This window comes from Pristis pectinata, chromosome 20 (genome assembly GCF_009764475.1).
Source record: "Pristis pectinata isolate sPriPec2 chromosome 20, sPriPec2.1.pri, whole genome shotgun sequence".
NCBI lineage: Eukaryota > Metazoa > Chordata > Chondrichthyes > Rhinopristiformes > Pristidae > Pristis > Pristis pectinata.
The window spans coordinates 41,374,898-41,393,916 of NC_067424.1; the positions used below are offsets into that span (position 1 = coordinate 41,374,898).

A 19,019-nucleotide genomic window follows, 5' to 3' on the forward strand; every position below is an offset into this window, starting at 1 on the left:
TGAGGGGAGGGGCTGGAGGAGGGGCTGGAGGAGGGGAGGGGCTGGTGAGGGGAGGGGCTGGAGGAGGGGCTGGAGGAGGGGTGTCCCGGCCCCCTCACCCGCCCACACTGCGAACTGCAGCAGCGTCGCCGCTATCTCCATGGAGCCGCCTCCCGGTCGCCGTCACCGGCGGTTACCAGGGGGACCAATCGGGGGGGCCTCCTGATCTGGCCGGTCCGCCCCACACGTCGGGCTCCGGCCAGCTTCTCCAATCACAGGGCGCGGCACCCCAGACTGGCGAATCAGAGAGCGCAGCTCCCAGGGTCGACCAATCACCGAGCGCTGCACTCCCACCCAATATCCAACGGGAGGGAGGGGCGAAGGAGGGGAAAGGGGCGGGGCAAATAGATGGAGGGGGAGAGAGGCGGGAAGGGAGAGGGGTGGAGGGGGGAGGGAGAGGAGAGGGGGAAGAGAGTTGGGGGTGGAGGGGGGATGGGGATAAGAGGAGGAGGAGGAGGGGGAGGGGGGGATAGGAGGAGGGGGAGGGGGGGGATAGGAGGAGGGGGAGGGGGGGGATAGGAGGAGGGGGAGGGGGGGGATAGGAGGAGGGGGAGGGGGGGGATAGGAGGAGGGGGAGGGGGGGATAGGAGGAGGGGGAGGGGGGGATAGGGGAGGGGGGGGATAGGAGGAGGGGGAGGGGGGGATAGGAGGAGGGGGAGGGGGGGATAGGAGGGGGGGATAGGAGGAGGAGGGGGGGGATAGGAGGGGAGGGTGGGATAGGAGGAGGGGAGGGGGGGATAGGAGGAGGGGGAGGGGGGATAGGAGGAGGGGGAGGAGGGGGAGGAGGGGGATAGGAGGAGGGGGAGGGGGGGGATAGGAGGAGGGGGAGGGGGGGATAGGAGGAGGGGGAGGGGGAGGAGGAGGGGGAGGGGGAGGAGGAGGGGGAGGAGGAGGAGGGGGAGGGGGGAGCGGGAGGAGGAGGAGGGGGAGGGGGGAGCGGGAGGAGGAGGGGGGAGGAGGAGGGGGAGGTGGGCAGGGGGAGGAGGAGGGGGGAGGAGGAGGGGGGAGGGGAGGAGGAGGGGGGAGGAGGAGGGGGAGGTGGGCAGGGGGAGGGGAGAGGGGGAGGAGGAGGGGGAGGTGGGCAGGGGGAGGGGGGGAGGAGGGGGAGGGGTGGAGAGGGGGAAGGGAGAGTGGGAGGGGGATGAGGATGGGAGGGGGATGGGGGGAGAGGGGGGTGGGAGGAGGAGGAGGGAAGGGGGGATGGGAGGATGGGAGGGGGAGGAGGGGGGAGGGGGAGGAGGAGGAGGGGGGATGGGAGGGGGAGGAGGGGGGAGGAGGAGGGGGAGGGGGAAAGGGGGGGAGGAGGGGGAGGGGGAAAGGGGGGGAGGAGGGGGAGGAGGAGGGGGAAGGGGAAAGGGGAGGGGGAGGGGGGGATGGGAGGGGAGGAGGAGGAGGGGGGGGATGGGAGGGGAGGAGGAGGAGGAGGAGGGGGGATGGGAGGGGAGGAGGAGGAGGAGGGGGGGAGTGGGAGGAGGAGGAGGGGGGGAGGGGAGGAGGAGGGGGAGGGGAGGAGGGGAGTGGGGGAGGAGGAGGGGGGAGGGGAGGAGGGGAGTGGGGGAGGAGGGAGGAGGGGGAGGGGGATGGGAGGGGGGAGAGGGGGGAGGAGGAGGAAGAGGGGGGGATGGGGGGAGGGGGAGGGGGGGAGGAGGGGGGTGGAGGGGGGAAGGGAGAGTGGGGGGGGATGGGATGGGGAGGGGGAGAGGTGGAGGGGGGAGAGGGGGATGGGGGGTGGGGGGAGGGGAGAGGGAGAGGAGAGAGAGGAGAGGTGGAGGGAATGGGGGTGGGAGGGGAGGGGGAAAGGGCAAGTAGAGGGAGGGGAGGGGGTGGGAGAGGAGGGAGGGGGAGGGGAGGTGGGAGAGGGGGGAGGAGGGAGGGGGATGGGAAGTGGGAGAGGGGGAGGGGAGGTGGGGGAGGAGGGAGGGGGATGGGAGGTGGGAGGGGGGAGGGAGGAGGGGAGGGTTGGGGGAGGGAGGAGGGGAGGGGGTGGTGGGAGAGGAGGGAGGGGGATGGGAGGTGGGAGAGGGGGAGGGGGGGGATGGGTGGGGGAGGGAGGAGGGGAGGGGGGTGGGGGAGGGGAGGGAGGGGAGGTAGGGAGGGGAGGGGGCAGAGGAAGGGAGGAGGGAGGGGAGGGGGCAGAGGAAGGGAGGGGAGGGGAGGGGGCAGAGGAAGGGAGGATAAGATATGATAAGATTTTTATTAGTCACATGTACATCAAAACACACAGTGAAATGCATCTTTTGTGTAGAGTGTTCTGGGGGCAGCCCGCAAGTGTCACCACGCTTCCGGCACCAATGTAGCACGTCCACAACTACCTAACCCGTATGTCTTTAGAATGTGGGAGGAAACCGGAGCACCCGGAGGAAACCCGCGCAGACACGGGGAGAACATACAAACTCCTTACAGACAGTGGCCAGATTTGAACCAGGGTCTCTGGCGCTGTAAAGCAAGGAGAGGAGAGGGGACGGGAGAGGGGAGTTGGGGGAGGGGAGAGAGGGGTGGGGAGGGGGTGATGGAGAGGCGAGGGGAGGGGGAGTGAGCGAACAGGGACTGGGGAGAGAAGTGGAGGTTTGTGGGGGAGTGTGTGTGTGTGTGTGGGACGGGGAGAGTGTGATATTGGGGGAGGTTGTGGGCGGGGAATGCAGGGGAGTCAGTGTCTGGCCCAGGGGCAATGTTGGAGCAGGACGAGGATTGTGGGAGAGGCTGACGAGGGTGTAGTGTGAGGTTCAGTGACACATGGGCATTGTTGGAGAGGGCAGGGTCTGTGAGTCTCAGGTCTCTTCACCTCCAGCCGCACTACTCCACTGCCCTGTGACCAGTATCTACAGAATCACACCTGAGCCTCCCATCCTCTTCTACTCTTAGGGGTGGCCAAGATTCCCAGGTGACTGTCCACAACTGTCTGCAGTTTCTTGTGGTCACTGGCAGAGCAGTTGCCGTACCAAGCTGTGATGCATCCATGGGGTGGGGAGGGAGAGAGACTGAGGGCAGAGACTGACCCACCCCAGCACCAGGCTCCCTGGTGACCCTGAAGGTTGTAGAGAGAAGCAGGTGCTCTCTCAGTCGTTGATCTCACACTGTCACAGCTCTGCTTTGGCCCTGACCCCATCGGTGGTGACACTCTAAGTGTGATCACACCTCCTTCCGGACCAGCTTTGTGTCTCACACTGCACTTCTACATTTTGTCCCCATCCTCCCTCGGGACCATGACCCCACTCTCTCCACCTCCCCATAACTGGTCACTAACATCGCCTGTGTGTTTGTGGGGTGGAAGGGTGGGGAGCAGGGTGGTAGTTGGGGTATGAGGGAATCCCACCCAGCCTCCAGTCCATGCATGGTGTTCCCGGAGAAATGAACACAGGGTGTCTGCTGACCTACCGGCTGACTCTCTCCACCTCAGTCCATGAGTTTTATTCAGATCCAGTCTTTGTTTCCCTTCCCTATCTCTAGGATCTCCATTACTTCCACAATAGGCAGGGGTTGCATGGCTTGGACACAGAGTGAAGCTCCCTCCACACTGTCCCATCACACACTCCCAGGGCACAGGTTAGATGCAGAGTGAGGCTCCCCTCTACGCTGTCCCGATGCACTCCAGCATGGGTTGCCTACAAAGTGCAGAAGTGACTCTGTGTGAAGAGCTGCCCACACCTGGTACCGAAATCTGTGAACTGTGGCAGTCGGAACTGATGAATGGAACATCTCGAGTGCCTGCAACAGTCAGGAAAATGCAGTGAGGATGGGATGTAAGTGGGAAAAGATTGGACTAGAGTCAGTAGAAATAAGTTTGTTGGGGCAAGAGCAGGCTGAAACGATGGGAATACCAGTCCTGCCTGTGTGTCCTGGGGAAGAGGGAGAAGCGGGCTGTGTGGGGCAGGGACAACACAGGGCTGGAGACAGTGGAGGGAAGATCTCCTGAGGAAATGTGTTTGGTGACTGGAAGACAACAGGCTGATGTTCACAAGATCACAAGACAAGGGAGCAGAAGCAGGCCATTCAGCCCATCGAGTCTGCTCCAAGGGATAGGGAAAAAAGAAATGGGGAATGGGGGGGGAGGAGGACAAAAAAACCTATTCTAATCCCAATTTCCGGCCTTATCCCCATATCCCTTGATACCCTGACTATTTAGATATCTATCTATCTCCTCCTTGAACGCCCCCACTGATCTGGCCTCCACTGCTGTATGTGGCAAGGAGTTCCACAAATTCACCACCCTCTGGCTAAAGAAATTTCTCCTCATCTCCTCCTTTGAAACTGTACCCTCTAATTCTGAGATTGTGCCCTCTGGTTCTGGACTCACCCACCAAGGGAAACAGCCTAGCCACATCTACTCTGTCCTTTCCTATCAACATTTTAAATGTCGCTATGAGGTCCCCTCTCATTCTTCTGTACTCCAGTGAGTACAGTCCAAGAGCCGACAAACGCTCATCATACGCAAGCCCTTTCATTCCTGGAATCATCCTTGTAAGTCTCCTCTGAACCCTCTCCAACATCAGCACATCCTTCCTAAGATGTGGGGCCCAAAACTGCGCACAATATTCCAAATGAGGCCTCACTAGTGCCCTGTAGAGCCTCATCAACACTTCCTTACTTTTATACACTGTACCACTAGAAATGAATGCCAACATAGCATTGGCTTCCTTTACCACCGATCCGACCTGGTGGTTAACCTTTAAGGTATCCTGCACGAGTACCCCCAAGTCCCTTTGTACTTCCGTACTTTGAATTTTCTCTCCTTCTAGATAATAATCTGCCTGCTTATTTCTGTTTCCAAAGTGTACAACTGCACATTTCTCAACATGTTCAGTGGTGGGATCATGGTCCAAATGGAGGTATGAGGAGGTGTCTGAGAGCTGACATTCAGTCTGCTGGAGGAGGAGGTCAGTTCACCAAGACACAACAGCACCACTCCTGGTAACTGGTTTGCTGATGCTGTTGGGCTTGGTCCTCAGTGAATGGAGAGCCACAGGTTCAGAGGGTTCGGTTAGAGCCGGGAAGGGCACTGGGAGAACTCAGACAATATTGGTGTTGGATTATTATTGTCACTTGTACTGAGGTACAAGTCTTGCATACCGATCGTACAGGTCAATTCATTACACAGTGCAGTTACATTGAGTTAGTACAGAGTGCATTGATGTAGTACAGGTAAAAACAATAACAGTACAGAGTAAAGTGTCACAGCTACAGAGAAAGTGCAGTGCAATAAGGTGCAAGGTCACAACAAGGTAGATCGTGTGGTCATAGTCCATCTCATCATATAAGGGAACCATTCAATAGTCTTATCACAGTGGGATAGAAGCTGTCCTTGAGCCTGGTGGCACGTGCCCTCAGGCTCCTGTATCTTCTACCTGATGGAAGAGGAGAGAAGAGAGAATGACCCGGGTGCGTGGGGTCTTTGATTATGCCGGCTGCTACACCAAGACAGCGAGAGGTAAAGACAGAGTCCAAGGAGGGGAGGCTGGTTTCCATGATGCACTGGGCTGTGTCTACAACTCTCTGCAGTTTCTTGCAGTCCTGGGCAGAGCAGTTGCCGTACCAAGCCGTGATACATCCAGACAGGATGCTTTCTGTGGTGCATCAGTAAAAGCTGGTGAGTGTCAGAGGGGACACACCGAATTTCTTTAGCCTCCTGCGGAAAGAGGCACTGGTGAGCTTTCTTGGCCGTGGCAGCTACGTGATTTGACCAGGACAGGCTGTTGGTGATGTTCACTCCCAGGAGCTTGAAGCTCTCAACCCTCTCGACCTAAGCACCATTGATGTAGACAGGCGCATGTACACAGCCCCCTTTCCTGAAGTCAATGGGCAGCTCAATATCGTGTCGGCTTGAGAACATCAACAACAGGAGGAGGCCGTTCGACCCTTCAAGCCTGCTCTGCCATTCATCAAGATCAAGGCTAATCTATCCCAGCTGTTTTCCTGCCTTATCCCTGGATTCCCTCCATATCTAGAAATGTATCGAACCCTGCTTTGAATGAACTCAAGGACTGAGCCTCCTGCCCTCTGGGGCATAGAATTCCAAAGTCACTAGACCCATGGTTCTCTGATATTTCTGGCAGTTATTCTTGTCCTTTTCTGTGAAGATCGATGCAAGGTAATCATTTAATTCCTCTGACATTTCCTGATTTCTAGATTACAACTTCTCCATTCTCAGACTGTAGCTGATGCATCTTTTCCCCCACTAGTTTTTTTTTCATTTTACATTCCTGCAGAAGTCCTTATAGTCTGTTTTCATTTTCTTGCCCGTTTATTTTCAGATTCCATCTTGCCTATCTTTATCAGTTTCTTGGACCTCCACTGCAGAGTTGTAATGTGCTGCTAATCCTCAGGCCGACTGCTGTTTCTGGCAACTTTATACACCTCCATCTCTGACACAGTGCTCCCAGTGTGGACTAACCTGGAGATATGGAGACCAGAACTGTGCACGGTGCTCCCAGTGTGATCTAACCTCGGGATACAGAGACCAGAACTGTGCACGGTGCTCCCAGTGTGGTCTAACCCAGGGATATGGAGACCAGAACTGTACATGGTGCTCCCAGTGTGGTCTGACCCAGGGATACGGACACCAGAACCGTGCACAGTGCTCCCAGTGTGGTCTAACCCAGGGAAAGGGAGACCAGAACTGTGCACAGTTCTCCCAGTGTGGTCTAACCTCGGGATACAGAGACCAGAACTGTGCACGGTGCTCCCAGTGTGGTCTAACCCAGGGATATGGAGACCAGAACTGTGCATGGTGCTCCCAGTGTGGTCTGACCCAGGGATACGGAGACCAGAACTGTGCACGGTGCTCCCAGTGTGGTCTAACCCAGGGAAAGGGAGACCAGAATTGTACTTGGTGTTCCCAGTGTGGTCCAACCGAAGTTAACCGTTTCTCTCTGGAAAAGACCCCCAGTGATTGATTTGCTTTCCATGGCCTTGTTAATCTGTGTCCCTGCTTCCAGTGAGGGTGAATCTGTAGCCCCAGATCCCTACTCTGTCCCTCGTGACTTATTCTCTATTCCGACTCCTGGTTTCCCCTTCCAAGATGTGCCATACCAAGGTGAGGGGAAGGGACGGAGCAAGAGCAAGGGATTGGAATGAGCATTGTAGCTGGCAGAAATCATGACGTATCCAGCACATTTCTTCACAACTTCTGCCACCTACAATGTGATCCTGCCACAAGCCATATCTCCCAACCCCATCCCTTTCCGCAGGGATCATTCTCCTCATCATTCCCTGGTCCGTTCATCCCTCCCCACCCATCCCCTTCCCCACTGCTCCCCTCTGCCCTCCCCACCTCCCTCAGTTGATTCCACGCTCCACTCCCCTCTTCTATCAGTTTCCACCATTGCAGCCCTCTGTCACCTCCACCTCTCACCTCCCGGCCTCTATCACTGTTCCCACTCTCCCCTCACCCATCACCTGGATCCACCTATCACCTGCCAGCTCTTGCTCCATCCCTTCCCCTCACCTTTTTACACTATCTCTTTCAGTCCAGATGAAGAATGTCGACCTGAAACGTCAACCGACTATTTCCCTCCGCCGATGCCGCCTGACCCGCTGAGTTCCTCCATCAGCTTGTTTTTTGTTCCAGATTCCAGCATCTGTAGTCTCTTGGTATTGGTTTATTAATGTCGCTTGTACCAAGGTACAGTGAAAAGTTTGTCTTACAAACCGATCGTGCAGGTCAATTCATTACACAGTGCGGTTACACTGAGTTAGTACAGAGCGCATTGAGGTAGTACAGGTAAGAACAATTAACAGTACAGAGTAAAGTGTCACCTCAGGGCAGGTCTGGGCTGGGTCACACTCAGGTGTATGAGGGACACCAGGAACACTCACAGAGGTGACAAAAGACGTGGAACTGGAGAGAATTCCCGGGATACAGAGCCAGAAACAGGACACGGCGGAGAGTTTGTGGATGAGCGCGGGCGGTGGTTGGGAAAGAGGGCACAGCCCACGTGGGAACTTCCTCCAGCAGCAACTGGCTGAACTGAAGGGTGAGGGAAGGGTTAAACTGGTGGGTGGAAGTGAGCTGGGATCAGCTTAAAGTTCACACGGGGCTGTTGGGGACGGGACGGGGGAGCTGGGGATTGAGGTGTCCACAAGGATCTCCTTTACTCATCTTTTATCTCTCCGTCCCAACCTCAGAGCCCGCGTCAAGACCATACATCACGGTTCAGAACATCACCGGGACCTGCAACCTCGCCCTGACCTGCTCCGTGACCTCAGGCGACCACACCAGCTTCAGGTGGTGGAGGGGAGGGGAAGCTGTGGGAAACGACACCACCCATCACCTCTGGGAACACGGAGAGACAGTAGAGATTCATCACACAGCAGAGGTGGAGGACGTTGTGTACAGGTGTGAGGCCAGGAACCCTGTCAGTGAGGGCACGGCACAGATCCGGCTGTGGGACGTCTGTAAACTGCACACACCTGGTGAGTGTCAGAGGGAGGAATCTGATGCAGAGAGTCTGGGGGTTCCCTTGTTCCCAGGGAGTGTGAGGGGACAGTGTAGAGGGATCTTTACTCTCTTAGCCCATCCCAGGATATGTGTGTCCGGTGTACTCGCCCAGTGTTTGTGTTCTTATTACTCTGGATTAACATCAGTGGGGATACAGTCAGTGACACAGGGTGCTGGGGGAGAGGGGTTACTGAGGGACGGTGTGAGGCAGCTGAATTCTGTGTCACTGGGAGCATGAGGATGGAATGAATCTTTGACTGTGACTGGCGCCTTTAATGGAGCAAAATATCCGAGGCTTTGCAGAGGCAAATCAGACCCATTGTAGCAGCGACTGAAGCAGGTGGACTGGGACCGGAGACCAGTCACTGAGATACAGAACGGCTTCAGGCATTGTGGAGAGGCAGCAGCTTCAGGGTGGTGATCCAGGGCTGGGACCCAGCCTCCTGCGGGCACGTCGACCAGCAGTGGAGCGATGGCAGTCAGGAGGCTCGGTGATCGAGAGGCCAGAGCGAGAGGCGACGGAGGATATGTCCGTTGCTCCTGTTCCTGGGTGACAGAGGGAGAGAGGTCAGTGCACCTAGAGGGGGTCTGAGCTAGAATTCAACGATCGGCACGGCTGGGACCCCACTGCTGAAGGACCTCACCACCATCACCAGAATCTCTGGACAACCTTTCACGGTCTCTCTTGCTCTCCCCATCTGAGGTGCTCCCAATCTTGCTGAATCTTTCCCTTTTCCCCTCTTCTTTGCCCCCTCCCTGCATCGACCTCCCCACATCCCTCTCCTCATCTCTCCCTCTCCCCCTCCATCATTCCGTCCCTCCCTACCTGTATTGCCCCTCCATCACTGTTCTCTACCCTCCCTGTCACTGTCCCCAGCTCCCTTTACTTCCCTTCTCCCTTCCATGTTTCTCTCTCACTCTCTCCTGGCTCCTCTTTCTCCCCTTTTCTCTCCCTCTTTCTTTCTTCCCCTGTCGCTCAACAGAGCATGACCCAACGTACAAACCTTTGGAACGTAAGGGATAGAAGCAGGAGGCCATTCAGCCCTTCATTCCTGATCCCCCATTCAGTCACACCATGACTGAACGTTCACCTCAGTCCACTTTCCCACATTAACCCATACCCCTCAGTCCCCCCAATGTACGGTGGGAAAACAGGCCCTTCAGCCCAACTCATCCATGCCAAGCAGGTAACCTACCTGAGCTAATTCCATTTGGCCCATATCCCCCTCAACCTTTTATATCAACATGCCTGTCCAAATGTCTTTTAAACATTGTGAGTGTACCCAGCTCTACCACCTTCTCTGGCTGTTTGTTACCCCCCAGGATCCTTTTAAATCTTTCCCTTCTCACCTTAAACCTGTGCCCTCTAGTTTTAGACTCCACCCCCCGGGAAAATAGACTGGGACCGTTCACCTTATTTATTCCTTTGTGCTTTTATAAACCTCAATGTCGCCCCTCAACCTCCTGTGCATCAGGGAAAACAGTCCCAGCCTATTCAGTCTCACCTTGTAACTCAGGACCGACCCTCCAGTAGCATCTTTTCCTGCACCCCTTCCAGCTTATCCCTCGTACAGCTAAGCAACCGGAACCGCACACAATACTCCAAGTGAGGTCTCACCAACGACTTGTACAGCTGCAACATGACGTCCCAACTCCTGTACTCAGTGTCCTGACGATTGAAGGCAAGTGTGCCAAATATCCTCTTCACCACCCTGTCTACCTGTGTCGCCGCTTCCAAAGAATGATGTAGTTGTACCCTGAGGTCTCTCTGTTCTACAACACTCTCCAGGGCCCTGCCATTCACTGTGCAAGTCCTGCCATAGTTTAACTTACCAAAATGCAACACTTTTCACTTATCTGAGCTAAATTCCATGTCCTACTTTCCCTGTTGATCTGGATCCTTTTGTAATCTTACGTAACCTTCTTCACGGTCCGGTCCACTCCACCACCAATTTTGGTGTCGTCCACAAACTTACTGACCAGGCCAACTGCATTCTCATCCCAATCATTAACATAGATGACAAACAACAGTGGACCCAGCACCGATCCCTGCAGCTCACCACTGGTCACAGGTCTCCGATCTAAAAAACAACCCTCCACTACCATTCTCTGCCTCCTCCCAACAGACAACTTTGTATCCAGGTGGCTAGCTCACCCTTGATACCATGTAATCTCACCTTCCGGACCAGCCCACCATGCAGGACCTTGTCAAGGGCCTTGCTAAAGCCCATGTAGATAACGTCTACCACCCTGCCCTTATCAATGCTCTTGGTTACCTCTTCAAAAAACACAAGCAAATTTATGGGGCACGATTTCCAACACACAAAGCCATGTTAATGATCCCAATCAGTCCTTGCCTTTCCAAATGCAGGGAGGTTCTGTCTCCCAGAATGCCCTTCAATAACTTTCCCACCACTGACATTAGGCTCATCAGCCTGTAGATCCCTGGCTTGTCCTTGCAGCCCTTCTTAACAAAGGCATAACATTGGCCACATCTTCCTGTGCCTCACCCATGCGTGACGATTGTACAAATATCTCTGCCAGGGCCCCAGCAATTTCTTCCCCTCCTTCCCATAATGTTCTGGAATACACTTAGTTGGACCCTGGGGACTTATCCACAATTATGCACTTTAAACCACCAACACCTTCTCGTTTGTAATGTGGATATGTTCCAGGACATCACTATTCTCTTCCCTGAATTCCCCAGCTTCCATGATCTTCCCCATTGGTAAATACAGATGGGAAATAATCATTTAAGACCTTGTCATCTTCTGTGGCTCCACACGTAGACAACCACATTGACCCTTAAGGGGCCCTATTCTCTCCTTAATTACCCCTTTGCTCTTAATATAGTAATAGAGTCTCTTGGGATTCTCCTTTACCCTACCTACTAAAGCTATCTTGTCTTTTTTCCCTCCTGCTTCCCCTCTTAAGTGCTCTCCTACATCCCTTGTACTCCTCAAGGGATTTGTTTGATTCCAGCTGCTACCTGGCATGAGGCATGTGACTTTTTCATGACAGCCTCAATATCCCTCGTCAACCAGGGTTCCCTGCCCCTGCCAGCCTTGCCCTTCACTCCAACAGGAGCATGTTACATAGAAACATAGAGAAACATAGAAAAACTACAGCACGATTCAGGCCCTTTGGCCCACAAAGCTGTGCCGAACATGTCCCTACCCTAGAAATTACTAGGCTTACCCATAGCCCTCTATTTTTCTCAGCTCCATGTACCGATCTAACAGTCTCTTGAAAGACCCTATCGTATCCGCCTCCACCACCGTTGCCGGCAGCCCATTCCCCACACTCACCACTCTCTGAGTAAAAAACTTACCCCTGACATCTCCTCTATACCTACTCCCCAGCACCTTAAACCTATGTCGTCTTGTGGCCACCATTTCAGCCCTGGGGAAAAGCCTCTGACTATCTACCCGATCAATACCTCTCATCATCTTATACACCTCTATCAGGTCAGCCCTCATCCTCCGTCACTCCAAGGAGAAAAGGCTGAGTTCCCTCAGCCTGCTTTCATAAGGCATGCTCTGCATTCCAGGCAGCATCCTTGTAAATCTCCTCTGCACCCTCTCTATGGCTTCCACGTCTTTCCTGTAGTGAGGCAACCAGAACTGAGCACAGTACTCCAAGTGGGGTCTGACCAGGGACCTGTATAACTGCAACAATACCTCTCGGCTCTTAAATTCAATTCCCTGATTGATGAAGGACAATACACCATGTGCCTTCTTAACCACAGAGTCAACCTGCGCAGCCGCTTTGAGCGTCCTATGGACTCGGACCTCAAGATCCCTCTGATCCTCCACACTGCCAAGAGTCCTACCATTAATACTATATTCCGCCAACATATTTGACCTACCAAAATGAACCACTTCACACTTATCTGGGTTGAACTGCATCTGCCACTTCTCAGCACAATTTTGCATCCTATGTCCCTCTGTAACCTCTGACAGCCCTCCAGACTATCCACAACACCCCCAACCGTGTCAGCCACAAACTTACTAACCCACCCCTCCACTTCCTCATCCAGGTCGTTTATAAAAATCACAAAGAGTAAGGGTCCCGGTACAGACCCCTGAGGTACACCACTAGTCACCGACCTCCACTCAGAATACAACCCTTCAACAACCACTCTTTGCCTTCTGTGGGCCAGCCAGTTCTGGATCCACACTGCAATGTCCCCTTGGATCCCATGTCTCCTCACCTTCTCCATAAGCCTCGCATGGGGTACCTTATCAAACGCCTTGCTGAAATCCATATACACGACATCTACTACTCTCCCTTCATCGACATTCTCAGTCACATCCTCAAAAAATTCAGTCAGGCTCGTAAGGCAGGACCTGCCCTTAACAAAGCCATGCTGACTATTCCTAATCATATTATACCTCTCCAAATGTTCATAAATCCTGCCTCTCAGGATCTTCTCCATCAGCTTACCAACCACTGAGATAAGACTCACTGGTCTATAATTCCTTGGGCTATCCCTACTCCCCTTCTTGAATAAGGGAACAACATCCGCAACCCTCCAATCTTCCGGAACCTCTCCCATCTCCATGGATGACACAAAGATCATCGTCAGAGGCTCCGCAAACTCCTCCCTCGCCTCCCAAAGCAACCTGGGGTACATCTCATCCGGTCCCAGTGACTTATCTAACTTGATGCTTTCCAAAAGTTTCACCACCTCTTTTCTAATATCTACATGCTCAAGTTTTTCAGGCCGCTGCAAATCCCCACTACAATCCCCCAGATCTTTTCCTGTAGTGAATACTGACGTAAACTATTCATTAAGTACCTCCGCTATTTCTTCTGGATCCATACACACTTTCCCACTGCTACACTTGATAGGCCCTATTCTTTCGCATCTCATCCTCTTACTCTTCACATACTTGTAGAATGACTTGGGGTTTTCCATAATCCTGCCCGCCAAGGCCTTCTCATGTCCCCTTCTGGCTCTCCTAATCTCTTTCTTAAATTCCTTCCTTTCAGCCTTGTACTCCTCCAGATCTCTAACATTACCTAGTTCTCTGTACCTTTTGTAAGCTTTTCTTTTCCTTTTGACTAGATTTATTATAGCCTTTGTACACCACGGTTCCTGTATCCTCTCGTGACTCCCCTGCCTCATCGGAACATGTCTATGCAGAGCTCCACACAAATACCCCCTGAATATTTGCCACATTTCTTCCATACTTTTCCCAGCGAGCATCTGTTCCCAATTTAATCTTCCAATTTCCTGCCTGAAAGCCTCATAATTCCCTTTACTCCAAGTAAACGCCTTTCTAGTCTGTCTGTTCCTATCTCTCTCCAGTGCTAATGTAAAGGAGATAGAATTGTGAGCACTATCACCAAAATGTTCACCCACTGAGAGATCTGACACCTGACCAGGTTCATTTCCCAATACCAAATCAAGCACAGCCTCTTCCCTTGTAGGTCTATCTACATATTGTGTCAAGAACCCTTCCTGAACACACCTAACAAACTCCACCCCATCTAAACCCCTCACTGTCTGGAGATGCCAGTCGATGTTTGGGAAATTAAAATTCCCCATCACAACAACGCTGTTATTCTCACACCTTTCTAGGATCTGCTTCCCTATCTGCTCCTCGATATCCCTGTCACTATTGGGCGGCCTATAAGAAACACCCAGTAAAGTTATTGACCCCTTCCTGTTCCTAACCTCCGCCCACAGACACTCCGTAGACAGTCCCTCCATGACATCCACCTTTTCCGCAGCCGTGACACTATCTCTGATCAGCAGTGCCACTCCCCGACCTACCCTGCCTCCCTCCCTGTCCTGCCTGAAACATTTAAAACCCGGCACTTGAATCAACCATTCCAGCCCTGGAGCCATCCAAGTCTCCATAATGACCACCAAATCATAGCTCCAAGTATCGATCCAAGTTCTAAGCTCATCTGCCTTGTGTATCAATCCAAGCTCTAAGCTCATCCGCCATGTTGGCCCTGAACTCTCCCTATCTCACTTTTAAAAGCCTCCCACTTGTCAGGCATCCTTTTACCTGTAAGCAGCCTCTCCCAATCAACCTTTGCAAGTTCCTGTCTGATGCCATCAAATTAGCCTTGCCCCAATTTAGGACTTTGACTTGTGGACCAGTTCTGTCTTTTACTCTAACAATTTTAAAACTAATAGAATTATGGTCACTGGTCCCAATGACCAGTGCTTTCCCATTGACACTTCAGGCACTTCCTCAGCCTCACTTCCCAAGAGAAGGTCTAGTGTTGCCTTCTCTCTAGTGGGGCCATCTACGTATTGCTTGAGAAAACTTTCCTGGACACACATAACACATTCCACCCCACCCAGGCCCTTGCCACATTGGCAGTCCCAGTCAATATTATGGAAGTTAAAATCACCTACTATTACAACCCTATTATTTTTACAGCTGTCTGCGATCTCCCGACACATTTCCTCCTCTAATTCCGGCTGACTATTGGGGGGCTGAAAGTACAATCCCATCAAAGTGATCACTCTCTTCATATTTCAAAGTTCCACCTCTGTAACCTCACTGGGCCGTCCCTCTTTAATACCGTGATGTTCTCCCAAATCCAAAACACCACTCCCCCTCCTCTCTTACCTCCACCTTTATTGTGCCTGCAGCATCTGTACCCGGAACATTGGGCTGCCAGTCCTGCCCATCCCTCAACCATGTCTCTGTAAGAGCTGTAACATCCCAGTTCCATGTACCAATCCATGCCCTGAAATTGTCAAACTTCTTTCATTAAAAGAAATGCTGTTCAGTCTGTCAGTCCTTCCTCACTCCCCCTCCTGCCTACCGGACTTCTTCACTTTAACTTCTATCTTTGCCTCCACTTTCTCATCTGCCACACCACTGTCCCTTCCCCAGGCCAGACATCCTGGACCCTGGCATCTAGGAGGCAATATACCATCCTGGAATCTCACTCGTGGCTGCAGAATCTCCTGTCTGTCTCCCTAACTATCGAGCCTCCTATCACTGGCAGCTCGCCTTGACCCCACCCTCCCCTGCTGTACATCAGAGCCTGTCATTGTGCCCACAGACCTGGCTGCTGCTGCCCTCCTCTGAAAGGCCATCCCCCCGACAGTGTCCAATATACTGAGGGGAATGGTGACAGGGGAATCCTGCACTCTCTACTTACACCCCCGTCTACCTTCCCTGCTGGTCACCCAGCTACCTGCTGCCTGTACCTTCGGCGTCACCACCTCAACAAAGCTTCCGTCTGTGATGGTCCCAGCATCACTGATGCTCCTGGGTGAGTCCAACTGCAGCTCCAGCCGCTCGATGTGGTCAGTCAGGAGCTGCAGCTGGACACACTTCCCACAGACATGGTCACCAGGGGCACTGGAACGTCCCCTGCTCTCCCACATCCTGCAGGAGGAACATTGGGCAGGCACAGTAGTGTAGTGGTTAGCCTGATGCTATTACAGAGCCAGAGACCTGGGTTCAATTCCCAACACTGTTTGTAAGGAGTTTGTACGTTCTCCCCGTGACTGCGTGGGTTTCCTCCGGGTGCTCCGGTTTCCTCCCACATTCCAAAGACGTACGGGTCAGGAAGTTGTGGACATGCTATGTTGGCGTCAGAAGCGTGGCGACACTTGCAGGCTGCCCCCAGAACACTGTGCGTAGAAGATGCATTTCACTGTGTGTTTCGATGTACATGGGACTAATAAAGAGATCTCACCTTATCATATTTGACGGCCCTGACTGCCGTCCCAGACCCAGCCAGACTACAGAGGAAAGGCAACGATCTCACATTCCCTCCCCGCTGCTCAGCCTCCTCGCCGAATCCTGAGACAAAGCCTCAGCACTGCCACCGCACACCCAGCACTTCAACGTCAACAACAGCCACGCTCACAGCGGCTGCTCCAATGTGTCTGCTCTGGCAGCTCCACTTTTAAATCTTCCCACTGGGATCCACTCGCTGGGCTGCAGGGACCGAAAGGAGCTGTTATTCCCTTCCCCAGATGAAGGACCACAATCTCCAGAGCACCCCCATCCCCTTCCATTACTGCACTGAAACTCAGAGATCACCGTCCCCAAAATGCTCACCACAGACCCTTCAACCACTTGCCGGGCTTCATTCCCTGAGGTCAGATCCAGTGCTGCCCCTTCTCCAGCAGACCATCTGCGGACTGGCTCAAACCCCCTTCCAGGTTGTCCGGGAGGCTGGAGTTGATTTGTGCCATGACCAGCCTTTCAGAGCACTTCATGATGGTGGATGTCAGAGCCACCGGGCGGTGGTCATTGAGGCACGTTACCTTGTTTTCTCAGGGAGGGGATGACAGTGGTCTTCTTAAAGCAGGTGGGAAGCTCTGATTGAAGCAGGGAGAGGTTAAAATGTCTGCAAATACCCCCGCCAGCTGATCTGTGCAGGATCTATGGACACGGCCATGGACACCAACCGTGCCAGATGCATTTCGCGGGTTCACTCTCCGGAAGACTGATCTTACATCCACAATGGGTCAGGTGCATTTGGGGCTGTCTGGGTGGGTGCTGACATACCAATCCCCTTCTGTTAAAAATGTGCATGGAATGCATTGAGCTCATCGGGAAGGGATGCCCTGTTGTCGGCGATGCTGCCCGACTTTGTTTTGTACCCCTACTCTGCTCCCTGTACACTCACGACTGTGGCCAGATCCTGCTCTAACTCTATCCACACATTTGCAGATGACATCACTGTAGTGGGCTGAATCTCAAATCACAATGTCGGGAGTGCAGGAAGGAGATAGAGAGCTTAGTGACATGGTGTCATGACAACAATCTTTCCCTCAATGTCAACAAAACAAAAGAGCTGGTCATTGACTTCAGGAAGGGGGCAGTGTACATGCACCCATCTACATGAATGGTGCTGAGGTCGAGAGGATTGAGAGCTTCAAGTTCCTGGGAGTGAACATCACCTTTAGCCTGTCCTGGTCCAACCACGTTGGCGCCACGGCCAAGAAAGCTCACCAGCACCTCTACTTCCTCAGGATGCTGAAGAAATTTGACAGGTCCTCTTTGACCCTCACCGACTTTTATCGATGCATCACAGAAAGCATCCGATCTGGATGCGTCACGGCTTGGAATGGCAACTGCTCTGCCCATGACCGCAGGAGACCTCAGAGTGTTGTGGACACAGCTCAGGACATCATGGAAACAGCCTCCTCCTTTACATCCCACTCGCCCACACCCATCACCCCCGAGATGTTTGACTGTGGAACTGAGAGCTGCTGGTCCTGCCCTTCCCTCAACCGTGTCTCAGTGAGAACAACAGTACCTCATTCCCAAGTGCTGATCAATGCTCTGAGTTCAGCCCGGCCACCGTCTTCCCTCTCACTGGTGGGGACACAGCACAAGAGCAGGGAGGTTGTGATCCAACTGTATAAAACACTGGTCAGACCTCAGCTGGAGGACTGCGTGCAGTTCTGGTCACCACACTACAGGAAGGAGGTGACTGCACCCGAGAGAGTGCAGAGGGGATACACCAGGATGGTGTCTGGGACGGAGCGTTCCAGTTATGAGGAGAGACCAGAGAGGTTGGGTCTGTTCTCCCTGGGGCGGAGGGGGCAGGGAGGGGACAGGACTGGGGTAGATACAATTATGAGGGGTACACATAGGGCAGACTGCAGGAAACTTTTCCCCACACCCGAGGCAGATAAAATGAAAGGACATGGATTCAGGGTGAGGGGGAAGGGATTTAGAGAGGATCCGAGGGGTCCTTTCTCACCCAGAGAGCGGTGAGTACCTGGAACACACTGCCGGAGACGGTGGGGGAAGCAGAGTCACTGACAACATTTAACAAGTATCCAGACGAGCTCTGGAATCCCCCAGACATGGACGGCTGCGGGACAGGTGCTGGGAGATGGGGTCAGGACGGATGGGTGCCCAGTGGTCAGTGTGGACCTCCTGGGCCGAATGGCCTGTGTGGCTCTGGGACTCTCTCTGGGCAGAACCTGAGTGACGGAGTCTCCCCGAGGCATTCCCAATGGAACCGGTTTCTTCCTGATACCTTCAACGTTGCTCTTTCCCTGTCCGTGCTGTGAATCACAGCGAACCTCTGTGGCCGAGGCCGGTGTTGGCAACAGGCCGGAGACGGAGGCTTTCACCCAGGGCGAGGCCCGAAATCCTGGACTTGTCATTTTGGGTCTGGCTGCAAATCCTTGGCCTCAGTGTTATGGGTGAGGCCACACAGCCTGGGGCTGGAGTTTGGAGCCAGGCCACACAGCCTGGGGCTGGAGTTTAGAGCCTGGCCACACGGCCTGGGGCTGGAGTTTGGAACCTGGCCACACAGCCTGGGCCTTTGTTTGACTCTGATTCAATCCCCAGCCTGGACTGAAGCCGCGACAATAACGACCCCAGACCTCTCTTCAGCTGAATTTATTGCACAGTGTGAATCCACAGAGAACTGAGAGTGGCGAATGAGTGAAGCAGCAGGTTGTTCGTCGAGCTATTCGACCACATGTGCCTCACCTCCTGCTTCCCAGAGTCAAAGCATACCTGCCCCCACCCATGTAGATCTCCGTAAACACCCTCACAGTCCCCAGTCCTCATCATGTTCCCCTTCACCA

General features: G+C 53.8%; 1 protein-coding gene across 1 annotated transcript in view; it reads right to left on the reverse strand.

Moving 5' to 3' along the window:
- The window catches only part of LOC127580905 (SLAM family member 5-like), a 294,315-nt gene that overhangs the window by 251,662 nt on the left and 23,634 nt on the right, over positions 1–19,019 (reverse strand). The gene's annotated exons all lie outside the window — the stretch shown is intronic.